This window comes from Pogoniulus pusillus, chromosome 17, assembly GCF_015220805.1.
Source record: "Pogoniulus pusillus isolate bPogPus1 chromosome 17, bPogPus1.pri, whole genome shotgun sequence".
NCBI classification, from domain to species: Eukaryota; Metazoa; Chordata; class Aves; order Piciformes; family Lybiidae; genus Pogoniulus; species Pogoniulus pusillus.
In genome coordinates this window covers 4,016,497-4,034,189 of record NC_087280.1, presented here as the reverse complement: position 1 = coordinate 4,034,189, position 17,693 = coordinate 4,016,497, and the positions used below count along the sequence as shown (strand labels likewise).

At 53.4% G+C, this 17,693-nt stretch overlaps 1 protein-coding gene across 1 annotated transcript in view; it reads right to left on the bottom strand.

The window, feature by feature from the left end:
- LINGO1 (leucine rich repeat and Ig domain containing 1) overlaps positions 1-17,693 on the bottom strand; it is an 82,364-nt gene that overhangs the window by 42,494 nt on the left and 22,177 nt on the right. The window lies entirely within an intron of this gene.

The following is a 17,693-nucleotide window of genomic DNA, read 5'->3' as shown; positions in this document are numbered from 1 at the left end:
GGGCTGCCTTAACTCCTCTCTGTTTTTTTTTTTAGTGCTCATAGGAAAGGAGTGAGCTGGCAACCAGGCTGTCGCTTGAGTCATAGAATCATGGAACAGTTGGAGCTGGAAGTGACCTTACATATCACCTAGTTCCACCCCCCTGCCATGGGCAGGGACACCTCCCACTAGAACAGGTTTCTCAAAGCCTCATGAAGCCTCAGGCATCCACAGCTTCTCTGGGCAGCCTGTTCCAGTGTCTCACCATCCTCATAGTAAAAAACTTCTTCCTAATGTCCAGTCTAAATCTACTCCTGCTCCGGCTTCAAGCCATTGCCTCTTGTCCTATCATCACAAGTCCTTACAAAAAGTCCCTCCCCAGCTTTCATATAGGCTCCTCCAGGTACTACAAGGCCGCTATAAGGTCCTCCTGGAGCCTTCAATTCCCCAGACTTAACAGACCCAACACTCTCAGCTTGTCCATCTTTATGACTCTCCTCTGGACCCTCTCTAACAGATCCATATCCGTCTTTTGTTGTAGGCTCCAGGGATGAATACAGCACCTTAGATAGAGTCCCATCAGAGCAGAGCAGAGGGGCAGAATCACTTCCCTTGACCTGCTGGCCACGAATCAATCAATGCAGCCCAGGACACAGCTGGCTTTTTGGGCTGCCAGTCACATTGTTGACTCGTGTCAAGCATCTCATCAAACAGCTCCCCCACATCCTTCTTTACAGGGCTGTTCTCAGCTCACTCATCACCCAGCCTGTGGTGCTTAGGTGGTGCTTAGGATTGCCCTGACCCGAGTGTATGACCTTGCACTTTGTCTTGTGGAACTTCATGAGGTTGGCATGGTTCTACCTTTCCAGCCTGCCAAGGTCCCTCTGGATGGCACAGTCAAGAAGCATCTACAGATGTCTCATTATCATTTGCTGTCCCTGGTGGTGGGGACCCTCTGAGGTGTTTTTGTTACATGGACATGTTGTAAGTCAGATCTAATGAACACATGACCTTTACACACATAGAGTCCAGGCTCCTCTCCTGTGCTGCCCAGGTTCCTGCCCCCTCCCCTCCGCACAGCCCTGCTCCCAAGCAAGTGTCCCCACATGCACCTGTGTGCTGCCTCATCCTCCTCCTTCTCCTCATCTCCTTTCCATGGCAATGCCAGGGAAGAGCTTCTTGCTCTCCCAACTGCTCTCAGGCTGAGCCTGAAAGCTTCACCGTGGCACAGCAGCATCTGTCAGCCCAAGGCAGAGGCACAAGCCTCTCGCACTGTGCCGCTGTCAGGTCCCTGCACGGCAGCAGCGGACAAAGCCTGAGTCCTGCTGGCAGGCGGTGGGCTCCCCGGCCCCACAGTGGGAGCATCCTGGTGATAATGCAACAGGAGGATAGGACACTGCCAGAGAGGGACACTGCACTGCACAGCCAGGAGTCAAGGCAGGATGCTGCAGACCTGTGCTCTTCACAGAGGGAAGGACACTGGCTGCAGCTCGGTAGGTGCAGCTATATCCAGTACCTGCCTTCCACACTGGAAACAACCAAATGGGGCCCGTGTAGAAATGCAGCAGAAGCCTGGCTAGGAATCCAGTGGTTGCAGCCACAGTCAGTGCAGCCTCAGAGCTCCTGGAGAGTATGAGAAGGGCACACGGGCTGCAGCTGATGGGCTGAGCAGCAATGCTCTGAGCAAGGCTCCCCTGACCTCTGCTTCCTGGCTCTGCTTCCACCTGCATCATGCCATGGACCTGTGATCCCCTCCCATGGCTCATGCTCATCCCACAATGATCCTTAGGAAAAGGAGACTAGAGATTGAGTGATGAGAGAGTCTGGAGGGACCATTCTCAGCCTACACTCCCAGCTTCTGTTTAGTACAAACCACACCATCTCCCAGGAGCTTTGTCATCAAACCCACAAGGGTTCCTCACTTAACCTGTCATCGGTTCTTAAGAGAGATGCACAGCTCTGACATCAGGAGCACAGCTCCGAAGCTGTCTAAGCTTTGGTGCTGGTATGCAAGGAGCACCCCCAGGACAGTGGAAGAGGGGTGATGACATGGGCCAGTGAGTGACAGGGCTACATCAACAGAGGGGCAAAACCCGTGCTGGAAAGAGGGAAGAGAAGAGGTGCCCAGCAGTGCTCTGGCTGCAGGGGAACGTGTGAGCAGTGCCAGAAGCAGAGGCTGGGGGAGCTGCCACTGGCTCTGGAGAAGAGGGGGATGTGGAAAGGCTCAGTGACGGCAGAGCTGACAGTGAAAGGCAGCTCCTGTGGTTAGCATGAGCCAGGCTCTGCCAACACAAACATCAAGATTGCTGAAAACAAGATGTGCAGCCGTGAGCCCTCACCGTCCGTCAGCGGTGTGTGCAGGCAGCCCCTGGGGCTACTCCGTCTGCCTTTGACAGAGGAGGGCTCATGCTTTCACTCGCTCCATAGTGGTGTGGACAGCCCCACCAGGGTCTGGACAGGGGTGGAGGGTGGCTGTGACTACAGTGGGAATGTGCTTCATCCTCCTGTCTGGCCAGGGAAATCCTCCCACCGCCCTTGTCACAGCTAACCTGCTGTCCTCTCATTCCAGTGCTTGGGAGGGGCAGAGGAGAAACATCTAACTCCTGCTGTTCTGCGAGTCTTGGAGAGGTGCTTGTGTGGAGAGCAATTCCTGCACTTGAGAATTACTCACAGAGCACTTAAGAGGCACGCTGGGAGCAGGCAGGGTGTGCTGGCATAGACCCAAGCCCTCTGCTGTGGGGCCACTGCCTGTAGCTCAGCCCAGGTGGGCTGCAGTCCACAGGACAGCCTTGTCCTGGTACCAGCAGAGTGGCTCAGCAGAAGCCACAGTGGCCATAGTTGTTTCCCTACATGTTGCAGCAGAGTCCACAGAGACCAAACTCGATTCTGGGGGGGACATGGTGGTGTGACCCCGCGGGCTCAGCTCACAGATGAGAAGACAGCCAGACTCAGACCTGCTGAGATGTCTGTCCCTGGAGAAACGAAGCTAAGAGGAGTGCACAGTTTGCACACCCAACGCTAGTTGGAGGCCACCATGGGAAGTGCTCCTCTCACAGGGCAGCATCTAAGGATGGCAGCAAAGTTCTCACCCCACCACTGCAGCATGCAGCTATGGCTGAGCTCTGGCTTCTTCCCTCCTAGCCAAGCTTGTTCGTGAATGCAAAGTTTAAGCATCCCCCCTGTGTCTTCCCTTTTATCTCTCATTTCTATGCTGACATTTTGAAGGAAATTTGCTCTCCTCCTTGAAGTATGGAAAGCTGTGTCCAAAGAGCACTGAGGCCCACAAAGTCGAGAAGATAAACATATTTGGACGTGTGATTTCACAGTCTCTACGCTGATAGCTTTCAGAGGCCAGGTCCTGTCCATCAATTACCCACAATGTGCATCCAGACGTGATACGGGAGAACAAAACCCGACTCATTAGAGGGGAAGAGAGGTGAGTGAACACCAAGACTAGTTAAACAGAGCAGCTCACATTGCAAGGAGTAAAGGGAGATATTTCTCTCCTGATCTCTCTCCTCCACACCCCCATACAGGACTACAGCCTGTGGGAGATACACCCCAGCCAGCACAAGTCTCCCAAGCACAGCCACCCAGAGCAGGCGTGCAGGCTGACAGGGTGCTCAGCAGGACCCAGAAGCTGCCAGTGGAGCTGACTTTTGGGCAAAGAGCCACAGCATGGAGCAGAATGTGCAAAAGAGACTTTGAAGTGGAGACATTTCGAATGGGATTTTTAAAGATATGCAGGCCCCTCTCTCTTCCCTCTGGCCTGCAGGTACTTGGGAACGCTTTGCACATAAAGAATTATTTGTCTAATATATCACGTTAGAATGTGAGATGACATATTCAGGACAGGCTTTTGTATAAAGCAGAGTTTTAAAAGCAGAATTTTATCAATCCCAGGAGGGACCGGGGCACATAAAGCATGCAGTGGAAGTAGCAATAATTTCTGTTTAGCCCAGGCAAGGATTTTCTGTCTGAATTCTCTGCCCTTAGGAAAGACAATTGTCTTTGGCACCTCTCAGCCCAGTGCAGGTCTGGCCAGAGGCTGCTGCAGGCTGTAGTGCATGACTCGGGTGGTCCTGGGTGACTGCAGCAGGCTCGGGGGAATAGGGAGTTATTTCCTGCAGAGAGGGACTGATGAAGGTTGGTTCTGGTCCTCTAAACCACTTGGCTCTCCTTTGGCTTCCACTAGACTTAAGCATTAACTTGACACTAGGATTAAACAGTAATCATCATCATCATCATCATAGTCTCAATCTCATATCTTTTCCCTGGCGATGTGACAGGTGATGCAGGGCAGAACCTCTGTGTGAAAGGGCCCTGTGGGGTGTGGGCAGGGCTGCCTGACATGATGCTCCCCAGCACAGTGGGCAGGCTCCAGCCTCATCTCCTCTCTGCCTTGCCTTGTTGGGGCATCTTCCCACCCATGCTTTGGCAACCCAAACCTGAGGCCAACATGGTCCTTCAGTGCCTCCCCTCTTCATCAGGCCCCTCCTCCTGCCCCATTGCTTCTCCTCTCCCACTTTCTCATCTTCCCCAGGGTTTCTTCGGGGTGTTATCTCCTTTTTCATGTGCTAATCCTCCTGAGTACAAACTGCTGCAGTCTTCAGAAGGGCAGGGAAATATTTCTGTTCTGAATACTCCACAGATCCTCCTCTGCACGGAAATGGACACTATAATTATTGGTATTTCTCTCTCTTTAACATCTCAGCTAAGGAAACACTCTTTCTTCTATTAACCATGAGCCTTTACTAGAGCAGAAATGAGAGGGAAGAGGTGTAAACCAGCCAGGCTCCCACTGTGAATCTCTCTTTCATACAGCCCAATAGGGATTCTCTATTGCTTTCAAGGTGGATTTCTGTGCTAGGAGGTGTGTGACATGCCCAGAGGCCCCACGGGAGAGTGGCAGTATGGACGACAGAGGTAACGTTTGTGTTACCCTGCTGTGGCAGGGATGATCAGCTCCAGGAGCAAGTAGTCTCTGTGGCCCTGTCATGCTCCCAGCTTCTCAGCAGGAGACTTGGATGCTGGGACCTTGGTTGTAGACCCCTGGTGCTGGGGTTTCGGAGATGAATGGCACTCAAGGGTTCAGCCATTTGAATAGCTGGTTCCCAGCCAGGGGGTCCTGCTGGAGGTGATGCTGAGGTGACACAGCACTGCCCTCCAGATAAATGGGAAGACAGCCCCTGTGTATATAGGTACATACTGATGTATGTCTGTATAGGCAGAACTGAGCCATCCCACACTAGAGCTGAACCGAGCCCACAGGACACCTCTCTCACGCCAGCAGGGGTGGAGGCAGAGCCTGCCCTGCCCTAACAACCATGGCACTGACCAGCGCCAAACTAATTCACCAGCAAATGGATGAATTGGTCGAGGAGGAGTTTAAATGAAATGATCACACACAGTCAGACTCTAAAGCCCCAAGGTCAGGCAGGGCTGGATGGTTCTGCCCATTCTGCCCCTGCCTGTATTATCCCAGCCGGTGTGGGGGACGGATTTACTTGGCAAAATGGGAACTTCCCACCCCGGGGCAGGGCTGGGTTTGCAGGGATGGAAGTGCCTGCAGCAAGGCATGCGCACAGCTTCGCAGGTGGCTGGCTTAAAGTACTGAGCTTCTCAGGTAGAGGATCATATTACTCTGGAAATGGAGGATCAAATTATTCCATTATTCCCCAGGGAGGGGATTAAATTACCCTGGAAATAGAGGATTAAATTACTCGCCAAGGGAGAGGATTGAATTACTCTGTGAGTTGTGGGATTAAAACACTCTGCAGGTGGCAAGCTCAAAATAGACCCTCACACAGAAGGCAGGATTAAATTATTCTATAGCTAACCAGGAAAAAAAAACAAACCCAAACCCAACCCAAACCCCTGTTCTCTGGAGGAAGCCATATTAAATTATTTCTGGAGATTAAATTGCTCCACAGGCTCGTTGGATCCCAGTGCTCTGGAGCAGACCATCTGCTTGGTAAGGTGTGCACATGCCCAAGCACAAGCAGCCATATGATGGTGTCCCACTGCTGGTCCCCAAGTGCCTCTTGTCATCACAGTACCTGGCTCCTGACAGTTTTGACTATATTTATCCACGTGTCAAGGCTGTGATGTGGAGCTGGGCTCTGCTCCCCTGCACCACCAGGGAAACCCAGGGAGGGAGGTTGGAGCCCAGGCCTCCTGGGAAGCCCAAGGTGGATCCAGAGAGTGGATCCAAACCTTAATTCGGTGTCTTTCAGGAGGTTTTACCACATTTTTCATTTCAGCATGGATGCTCACACCACTGTTGAGTCCCCTGTACTCAGCACTGGTCAGGCCACACCTTGAGTACTGTGTCCAGTTCTGGGCCCCTCAATTCAAGGAAGATGTTGAGGTGCTGGAACATGTCCAGAGAAGGGCAACAAAGCTGGTGAGGGGCCTGGAGCACAAACCTTATGAGGAGAGGCTGAGGGAGCTGGGGGTGTGCAGCCTGCAGCAGAGGAGGCTCAGGGGTCATCTTATTACTGTCTACAACTACCTGAAGGGGCATTGTAGCCAGGTGGGGGGTGGCCTCTTCTCCCAGGCAACCAGCAATAGAACAAGGTCACACAGTCTCAAGTTGTGCTGGGGGAAGTATAGGCTGGATGTGAGGAGGAAGTTGTTGGCAGAGAGAGTGATTGGCATTGGAATGGGCTGCCCAGGGAGGTGGTGGGGTGGCTGTGCCTGGAGGTGTTGAAGCCAAGCATGGCTGGGGCACTTAGTGCCATGGTCTGGTTGACTGGCTAGGGCTGGGGGATAGGTTGGAGTGAATGAGCTTGGAGGTCTCTTCCAACATGGTTGATTCTATGATTCTATGATTCTTCTTGAGCAGTGGCATCACCACCTACGTGGGGCAGCAGATTAAAGCCCTCCCTGCTACCAACCAGTCTCAGCTCTCCCCAAAATACCTCTCTTTCTCACTACTGTCCTCCAATGACCACACAGCCCACTGCCTCCATCACCTCAGATCCAGTACCTCAGCCCTGAGCCCAGCCCTCCCTTGTGGCATCTCCCCGGGGAGCTGCTTGGCAGCGTCTGCGCCGTGCCGATTGCCACCAGCCGCCGGCCCCGACTCCTCCCCTGGTGCCTGTCACCGCCGGTTCCCGGTGACGGTGACAAATTGGCATCTGAAACTTGTACCGGTATCTTTTTTGTAGTGTTTTTTGGTTTGTTTTTTTTTTTTTTTTTTTTAAATGCTGATTTCTTTCTGAGGCTCCACCGCTGAGATTTCAAGAGAGAGAAGGAGAATGAGCATTTTAGGATAATCTTAAAAGCAGAAAAATTATTACATGTCAAACACCGAACGGGGAGTTTAAAAGGCTCCCAGGTGGGCTGCAGAATTAAATGTTTGGAGGCTTTTTTTTTTCCCTCCCCGGCGAGGTAAGAGACGGCAATGTCACCATAGCAACTGCAGGGGAAATCCTGGGATGCTGCTCAGCACACGGCAAAAACTGGGGCTTGTCCCAGCCCCTCTGCATACACCCCCCACCGGGAGCTGCACACCAAGGCGGGGCTGGGGCTGCCCTGGGTGTTGCACGTTCCAAGGTGGCTTGGGAGCCAGCAGGTTTACAGGTGTGAGAAACACCAGGGTGAAAACTCTCCTAAGACTCACTGTGCCCTGCATGAAGGACCCTCCTGACCACCTCAACCCCTTCTGGTTTCTCCTTCCCGCCTTGCACAGGGCTGGGAGCTCCCCACATCCATCCATCCATCCATGGATCCATCTTGTTGTGGGGTCTCCTTCTCTGGAGCCTTTCAAGGCCTGTCTGGATGTGTTCCTCTGTGATCTGTGCTAGATAGTGTTGTCCTGCTCTGGCAGGGGGGTTGGACTCTGTGATCTCATCGGGTCCCTTCCCAACCCCTAACATCCTGTGATCCTATCCATCCATCCAGTGCTTGCAGGCATGAAGACAAGATGGAGAGGCAGACAGGATTTAACACTGCTGACTCAAAAGAGGGGCTCCAAGGGTCCCCCAGCCACTGGTCAGTAGTGCCACAAGAGCTCAGCATCCCCTGTGTGGGGTGGGCTGCGTGGTTCCTGTGCCATACAGGGGAGGTTGTTGGCTGCGTGGAGGTTTATCTGCCTCCTGCCTGTCACTATTTACATGTTGACTTTCTGACAGCTGCTGGGAACAGAGGAAATCAGCGCGAGCAACCAGGGGTTAATTGAGTATTAGTTAACTCCTGGTGCTCTCATTTGGCTCGACGGGGTTGGAGTAATTAGCACAACCTGAGCTCCCTCATTAGCGGGATTTGCAGTGAGAGTCACAGGTAGCAGGGGGGTTAAGCAGGCTTTAGCCCTTCTCCATTAGCACCAACGACTCTCAGACAGGATTTGTGGGAGGGAAACCAGTTTCTGTCCAGATGGAGCAGGATATGCCTTTGGTCTGTGGGAACAGGGCTGGCTGTGGGGATTGGGAGAGCAAGGCTTTGCTCGTGGCACAGGTGAGGAGGGCTTGAAGTCAGGCACCTGCTCCAGGGCTGGAAGCTGTTGTGATCACTGACAGAACTGCTGTTTACTTGCAGATGGTTATTAGGAAGGGAGACATTTTGTGTTTATGAAGGGCTGGGTTTTTGCAGGGGCTCCAGTTTGATTTGCAGTCTCTGCCCAGCAAGTCCCAGCGCTGACAATGTCAGGCTCCATCACTCTGACCATGGCACTTGGTCAGGCAGAGGAATGGTAGCTAGGGCCCAGACTGGCAACCAGCCACTGATGAAGACCAGGTCAGGAGGGTGGCACTATGCCCAAGTACTCTACAGCCATCACTGTTGCTCTTCATCTCTCCTCACTCCCTTTTTCCCCAAAACACATCTCCACAGTCTCCCTGGGAAGCTGGATGCCAACTTCAGCTCCTTCTCTGCCTGCCATGGAGCTAGATTTCCCATCTGCTGCAAGACTACCCTGAACACTGGGTTCTGTGAGGCACCCAAAGCCATGCTGGAGATCCCAAACCCACTAGATCAACCACTTGGCCCCAGCAGCTGCACTCCAGGCCCCATGCCAGTCACACATGCCCACCTGCCTCTTGGATGCAGACCACAGCAGGGCTTAGCTGCCCGCAGGAGGAGCTGTCTGTGAAGGCAACCACAAGCAGCACATCGATGGGAACAGCAAGGCCAGTTGCAGACCCAAACACCTTCCAGGAAGTGATTAAAGCCCCTTTTCATAGAATCACAGAATCAACCAGCTTCAAAGAGACCTCCAAGATCATCCAGTCCAACCTATCATCCAGCCCTGTCCAATTAACCAGACCATGGCACTAAGTGCCCCAGCCAGGCTTGGCTTCAACACCTCCAGGCACAGCGACTCCACCACCTCCCTGGGCAGCCCATTCCAATGCCAATCACTCTCTCTGCCAACAACTCCCTCCTAACATCCAGCCTAGACCTCCCTTGGCACAACTTGAGACTGTGTCCCCTTCTTCTGTTGCTGTTTGCCTGGCAGAAGAGACCAACCCCACCTGGCTATTTTGGTGGTGTCCAGGCTAGCCAAGCAGTGCAGGATGGATGCTGCTGTCAAGAGCCAGGAGGGAAGGCTCCCCTTGGCACCAGATTTCTAGTCAGGCTGTAGATCCATTACCAGCAGCCTCCAATCTTGAACATAGTGGCACAGAGGGCTCCAGAGCATCTCACTCCTCTTTCTGGCAGCAGGTGCCCATTCCAGGAGGCTTGGCAACAAAGTATGGTGAGGGCTGTCACCAGGAGCCTCACAGTCCCGGGAGGGGATGCATCCACCCCTCCCCCATGAACCCAAACACACAGACAGATCCTGAGCTCCAGGCAGGGGCAGGAATCCAGTTCCTGAGCCTGTTGAGAAGCAACCAGCTGAAGGTCATGGCACATGTGGAGAGAGATGGGGCAGCAAGCAGAGAGTACCCAGCTTGTCTCTACCTTCCCTGGACTTCCTGTAGACTCCAATGAAACCTGATTTTGGGGAGGAGGGTAGAGTTTCCCAGAGTTCAGGAATATCCCTAGTGAAAATGGGACAATTCAGTCTTGTAAGCCACATCCTAGGGTGAAACAGTGTCATTTGCTTGAGAAAGACAGCAAACCCTAGCCTTGGTGCCTGCAATGGGCAGCTTATCCTTCCAGGAGCATGGTGGGAGCATAAAGACAGAGGCATCTTGTTGCATAGAAGGTGGAATGTCCTTCCTCTTCCCAGCACATGGCCTGAAGGAGGGGACACTGCCACCCAGCTCCCTGGTTGGGCACTCCTCCCTCTCAGCCACTGGGGCTTCAGCTCTGAGGACTTGCTTTTTTTATCATGGGCAAACAAAGTGGAAAATGAATTCCTTTAGATAGCAAATGAGTTTAATAGAAATGGTGATGGAGTGACGCTGTGCTGGGAATGTTAATCCGGCACCCGATGTGGCTGGACTCTCAAGCAGGGCAGCGTGGAAGGAGGAAGGTTGCACTTAACAGCAGAGATGTCAGGTCTGTGGCCAAATGACGTCCCCTGCCTGCTGCTCACACCTCGGCAGGATGGGACCTGGCTCTGCCACACAACCCTGGGCTTTCAGAGCTGGGTGTAGAGCAACCAAGGTAAGGTGCTGGGGGACCTGTCGAGGCACCAGAACTTCACCATCTTGGTGACACAATGGGAACATGAGCAGCCCTACAGACTTCGAGCCACTCACACACCACCTCCCAACCCTGCTCTGGTGTGTGGGGGGGGAGGGGTGAGGGGTCACAGCTTGCTACCAGTAGGGATTCTCACATCACACAGAAAGGTCAGGTGGAGCTTGCCCTCCAAGGACAAGCAATGCCAGCACAGAGCTTGTTGGTGCTTGCCTGTACCAGCTGAGTTTTTGTACAGTGAAGTGCAGAAGGAAAGCCAGTCCCAGTGCAGCAGGATGGACATGGGACAGGCTGGAAACTGGCCCTGGAAAAGCTTTTGCTTCCAGAGCCTGGGGCTCTGGGGTCACCAGGGACAGTCCTTGTGTGCAAAGTGGGAAAACCTGCCGTGTGGAGCACGGCAGCTCTGCCAGCACACAGACAGCTCTGGAGATTGTCCAGATCCACCCCAGGGCAGCTGAGATTTCAATCTAGGTCTTTGTAAACAGAGCTACACGAAAACAAGATGCTAATGTCCCTGCTTCTGCAGCTCACTGAAGCTTGCCCTCAGGTCATCCCTCTAAGCATGGCCCTGGGGCTGCAGCGTTGGGCACTGCATTACACTGCCCTTGGACTCCCTTCTGGAGGAGCATCTCTGTCCAGCCAGAAGCCCAGGGCTGGATCCAGCCTATCCTAGTCTTGGCCTCTCATAGTGATTTTCCACCGTTGCAGGATTTATCTGCCAGCAGCCCTGGCTGACCAGTAGCTGGGTGACAGTAGGGCTTGTTCCCATATGGCAGATGCTCCCTTCCTAATGCTTATGGCCCTGAGCAGCAAACCCAGGCTTTACTCAGATCTTCTGCCCTCTTCCTGTGGCAGCACAGAGCAACTCAAGCCACAGGCTGGAGCCTGAAGGTGCTGGGGACAAGCAGGGCAGATGGCTAGGCATTAGGATGAACAAGGAACGGGATATAAAAGCCCCTGGTGCCTCTTGCTGAACCTGCAGCTGCCCTCCTCTCTCAGACAGGCATTGCCACCATTGCAAACCTTCACCTGGGTGCAGCTTCAAGCTGGTTTTCCAGTCCCTCATCTTTGTCCCCAGTCTGGCATTGCCAGACTGCCTCAGCCTCTGTCTCTTCTGCAGCAGCCTGGCCTCACTCTGTCCTGGTGCCACTTCAGGAGTGGGGAGGCCAGGGAGGGATAGCTCCCCCTTCCCTGCAGCTTCGCTGCTGCCCAAGTGACACATGTCCAAGCCCGATAAAGCCTTTCAAAGGTGGGCTGGCATTTCTCTGCATGCAGTTTTTTTACTCATCCTTTTCATCTGGGTAATTTATTCCCTCTTTCCCCAACACAGCTTTAATTGAGTTCACAGCAGGATCCCTGTACTAGAGCAAAGAATCAAACACCATCAGCTTCCCCAGGCTGGGACTCCGCAGGGAGCTGCTGGACAAATGATGCACCTGGCCGAGTCCTGGCTCCCTGAATCTCACCGTGCATCTCCTGCCCACCTTGGCAGTCTCACAGGCAGGGCAGGAGCCACTGAAACAGCCCTGGCAGTGTAGTTTGGCAGGAGCTGGGGCAGGTGGCAGATAGACCTTGGGGAACTCCAGTTCCCACACAGCTCCCGCCACCCTGCTTACGATCAAGCCAAGCACAATCACAGTTGCATCACCTCTTCTCCACAGCTCCCCCACATCACCATTGCATCTGCCCTCCCTGGGGAGCAGGACTCTGTGGTAGGACGCACCAGGGCACTGAGAAACTGGAGCTGCTGCTGCTCCCACCTCTCCTTTCCTCTCTGCTCAGACTCACCAGGAAAAGCCCACGCTTCTGCTGCCAGAGCATATTTGATTCTTCTGCTAACCTGACCTTATTTAGCTCATTATAAGCCCCCAGGACATTGCAACTGTAACTTAAAAGGAAAAAAAAAAAAGGAAGGGGAAAAAAAAACCCTAACAAAAACACAAACCTTTCCTCTGATCAATAGTGCAGCCAACTGGAAAAGGTATAATTCAATTTGTCAGCACACAGTTATTAGTTACCGTGATGGAGCCCTTCCTCCCAGCCCTGCTTCCCTTGCTGGTCCTGATGCCGCTGTCCCTGGGGCAGAGGAGCAGCCTGCAGTGTCACAGGGAGCCAGGGAAGGGCTGAGGTCTAGCAGCCACCCACGAGCTAAGGGAGCTCATGCCTCAGAGTGGTGGCAGGGCTTCACCACGCCTGGGGAGAGGGCGAAGGAGCACTGACATCTACCTCACCCTTCCCTTGGCTTTGCAGAACCGCCTGCCGAGAAGCACGCAGTGTTTAGGGGCTGCCATATGCCTAACACTGTGTGCTCCTCAGGAAAGGATTCTGAATGCCTCCTTGAAATGCCAGTGCCATCGCTCTTCCCTTGCCAGTCCTGCTTTGCTGGGCATGAGCCCCCTTAACTGCTGCCCTCGGGGATGCTGGTGAAGTCTCATCCGTCTTCAGCAAGGACCCATCAGGAGACTGTTCCCAGACTCCTGCTGCCACAGCTACCCTCTTCCTTTCTTGTAGGGAGAGCCGGAGCAGGAGCACAGCCAGTGTCCCCAGAGGGCCCTGCTGTGGGCCAGCTCCTGGCCAAGGGGAGAACAGCAGGAAGAGAAACACAGTGGGGCATGCACAGCCTCAGAGAAAATCAATTACCTTGCAAAACAAGGGGCCAAGACACTTTGGGGAGCCTACTCACTCGCCTGCCCTTGCTCTCCACCGGCAGCCTAGCTTGAAATTACCTCCCGCTGCTCCCGAGGCGCGGTGAAAGCCGAGGGAGGAGAGGCACAACAATGGGCAGCCGTGAATACCAAGTGGCTTCTGCATGTGCTGATTGTCCTCGTCCATCCCTTGGCACGGTGTCACCCATTTGCACAGTCCCAAGACCCCAGCGGGGCGCGGAGAGTGCCCGCCGGGCTGCACTGCGCCATCCGAAGCCCCGCGGAAGAGGCATTCCCAGAAACCCGGCTGCTCAGCTCCCTCCTCGGCTCTCCTCCCCCAACTTCTTCACCGGGGAAACCTCCAGATACACATCCAGAGATGTCTCTTTCCATTTGTTGATGTCGACAGGCATATCACACACACATTCATTATTTAATCTACCTTTGAATGGGGCTAAATAGTCCTAACGATAATTACAGAGCATTTGTATTTATAGAAACCCGTCATGCACAATCTGCATCCACACGGATAATGCCTCTGCTGTCTATAAATACGGGAGGGGATGGTGTGGGAAAGCAGGCGACGCTCCCAGTCGCCATGGAATGCAAGAAGCAGGGACGGCCTAAGCAGGCAGGGAGCTATTCCAGCTCCCCTGCCTTCCATCACGCCGCAAACACAGAGCCGGCGCACAGCTGAGCCACCAAGTGGGGTGCAGAGGCAGATCTGCTGATGGGGCACAGGCAGCTTAGACAGAGGGAGAGTGGAGGGAGACCAGTTCCAGGGGAGCTGGACAGGGATAGGATCAAGGGCATCAGAGGGAAATGGGATGCAGTCTGTGCTGCCTGGCACAGCACAGTCCACGATGGGGCACAGAGAGCGAGAGCTGGGGAGCCGCAGGGGTGGGGAGGAGGGAGAGAGGGAGGATTCGCCGTTCCTCTTCACACAGCAATAAAAGTTTTACAGCAGTATAGCCAGCTCTTACGATTTTATTGCCAGTATTACCGAGGTAGAGCTTCTCAAAGCCTCAGCCTCTGGAGTCAAGTTAAGATGCGGGAAGCTTGGCTTTCATTAGAAACCAAGGGGAGAGGAGAGGGGCCAGCCCTCCCAGATGCGCATAAGTGCTGGAGAACGTGAAGACACTCGGCTCTGGATCCAGACAGCACATAAAAGGAGCCCAGTATTTTAATATTTACTTGTTTTTAAAATAACCTTCTGCCTCTGGAGTGGAGTTGTGCAGAAAGCTGGGTAAGTGTGTGGAGAGCTGGGAGCCAGGCAGCCCTGCGACTTGGAAGGACTTGCAGGAGGCAGCACTAACACTGCCTCGGTGTGATTCATAGAATGGCTCGGGTTGGAAGGCAGCATCCAGCTCCAGCCCCCTGCTATGGGCAGGGGCACCTCCCACAAGACAAGGTTGCTTAAGGCTCCATCCAAACTGGCCTTAAACACTTGCAGGTATGGAGCATCCACAACTTCCCTGAGCAACCTATTCCAGTGTCTCACCACTCCCCCTGGAAAGAATTTCTTCCTAATCTCCAGTCTCAAAATCTCCCCTCCTCCAGCTCAAAGCCATTGCCCCCTGTCCAGTCACTACAAGTCCTTGTCAAAAGATTCTTTGTGAATATCACTGCGGTGTCCTCCCACCATCTCCTCTCCGTCTTCTGACATGTCTCAGGCTTTCCTCCTCCATCCTCTGCACTGGCATAGAGCCTCAGGTCAGGCTCAGAGACACCCCAAAAAGTGACCCACGAAGCCATTCCACAGGAGGCTCATGCTCAAGAAGTGCAGGAGCATCTGAGCCGCTGCTCAGGGCCACAAGATCATTACCCTGCCTATCCCCACACATGCACACACACAAGTGATGAGTGCTCATATTGCATTAGTGCTTGGAAATTGCCTTCCAGTCATATCCCATTCAGAGAGATGCTGCACAGATCCAGGACAAGCAGCACTTCTTTCCTAGAAAGGAAAGCTGTGTTTCTGCAAACTGCTTTAAAGCAAGCACAGCCAGAGGCTGCACATGCTTGAGTAATGGCCCATGATTGTGCCAAAGAAGAGGGGAGAGATGGCATCATGGTGCCCACGTTCATTTGTTTTGAGACTTGCTTGAGCTGCTCCCATAATGGATCTACCCATCCCTGCTCTGCAGAGACCATCCTCTGCAGGAGGACAAGTCCAATCCAGGCACTGAGTTTCTTCAGTTTAGGCTCTTACATCTCATGTTCCCCATTGCCAGTTTACAAGTAAATATTGAGCCATCTGGCAGCCCTGTCCACCGGGCAGCAAAGTGAAGCTTTTGGCTGCACCACCGAAAGGGCAAAGCCGACTCTCGACTCTGCTCCCCGGGCACCTGGGCACTCCCTTCCAATGCAGCATGGCAGCCACCATTTGGCAAGCAGTTCCTCTGCCATCTGCACAGAGAACTCTCCAAAGGGCATGGAGGCTGCTAAATATAGCAGAGAAGCTTAGCAAACATTTCCAGCCAGGCTGAGGAGACTTCTCACAAAGTTACCTCTCTCCTGGGCTGTCTTCCCTTGCCTGTGAGTCTCGGATATCCTTAAACACCTCTGCATTTTTCAGTCTCATTTCCTCTTTGGAGTCTTTCCCTTCCCTTCTCTTCCCCATTCCCTTCTCACGACCACTCTTCACTTCTACTTTTACATTTGATTTCTCCCAACACTTCCCTTCACGCTAGGAGGAGGGCTCTGGATGATCCCAGCCCACGGATCCTCGGAGTGGGAGATCACACAGCCTGTGGGCTGTTTCTGCACTCACTTCTCTCCAGGAGCAGCCTCTGCACACAACATCCCTGCTTTCACCAGCCCTGGTCCGTGGAGAAGGCCTTGCTGACAGCCCTATCCCAGCTTGCATGGGGGGGTGCATGATTTTTTCCTGGGCCTTCCCTTTCTGTGATTACCCAGCTAACACATGGAGGCAGGCTAGAGGCTGATTTTCCCCACTCCTGCCTCAGTAGCCTATCTCTTGTCTGACTTGCAGTACATGCAGTGCCACAAGCCACAAGCCCTGACCTTCACATCCATCTGTGGTTTAACAATCCCTTACTCCTCGTTTTCCAGGAAGGCACAAGGTCAAATGCCTCCTTCTGGCCCAGTTTTAACCTCTCCTATTGAGGCCAACAAGGACCAGGAGCAGTGTCACTCATGGCACCACTGCCCTGCTTGCTTTGCCTTGCACTAAGCCAAAGTTAGTAAGACTGAGCAAGATCACTGCAGGGGTGGGGTGGGCTGAACCACACTTACAGACTTCTTTTACAGGCATCTTGATCCTATCATATCTCTGCTCCCTGCAGAAAAAATAACCCAGCTGCCTAGTTCTGTGTTATCATTGCAAACAAACTCAGCAACAGAGAGAAAAGAATGTACCCAGGAACATGGGCATAGAGAAGCTTGGCATGAAAACAGCCCTTGCTGCTGCATGGGTCTGAACTGCTCCACAGAGCAGATCCAGTAATTCCCTCATGAGAGCAGAGAAAGGGAAAAAAATACAAGAAAACAAAACCCTTTTAACAATGAACTCTCATGTTCAGTCAGACGTAAAAGGAGGAGGAGGAGAGGAGAGAGAGGAGAGGAGGAGAGACAATAGAAGACAGAGTACTATTTCCTCTTCAAATATTTATTTTCAGGTCTGCCTTGGAGTGCTGCTTATTGAGATATAGAGCCTCACTGCACTGCAGCTCGTAAGCTCCTGCTACATGTGCTCACTGCTTCCTGATCATGGAATCACAGAACCAAGCAGCTTGGAAGAGACCTCCAAGCTCATCCAGCCCAACCTAGCACCCAGCCCTGTCCAATTAACCAGACCATGGCACTAAGGGCCCCAGCCAGGCTTGGCTTCAACACCTCCAGGCACAGCGACTCCCTGGGCAGCCCATTCCAATGCCAATCACTCTCTCTGACAACAACTTCCTCCTAACATCCAGCCCAGATCACCCCTGGCACAGCTTGAGACTGTGTCCCCTTGTTCTGTTGCTGGTTGCCTGGGAGAGGAGACCAACCCCCACCTAGCTACAGCCTCCTTTCAGGTAGTTGTAGACAGTAATGAGGTTACCCCTGAGCCTCCTCTTCTCCAGGCTGCACACCCCCAGCTCCCTCAGCCTCTCCTCATAGGGTTTGTGTTCCAGGCCTTTCACCAGCTTTGTTGCCCTTCTCTGAACACCTTCCAGCACCTCAATGTCTTTCTTGAATTGAAGAGCCCAGAACTGGACACAGTTGATGGCTGGAGCTGCTGAGAATTTCCCCCAGCCCAGTGCCAGACCCAGAAGGGAAGTTCTACTTTGGGCCGCTTCCCAGGGCCTCTGCTCTGGGCACCCCACCATGCCTGCTCCCCAGCTCCTCATCCTGAGCCCAGCTCCAGCGTCTTATGTCCTCCAGGTGCTGTGCTGGACTCTAGCTGGGACCTCCAAACACAGCTCTGCTCCAACTCCTGGCTTTCTGGTCAAGGCACAAAACACTGGAGAT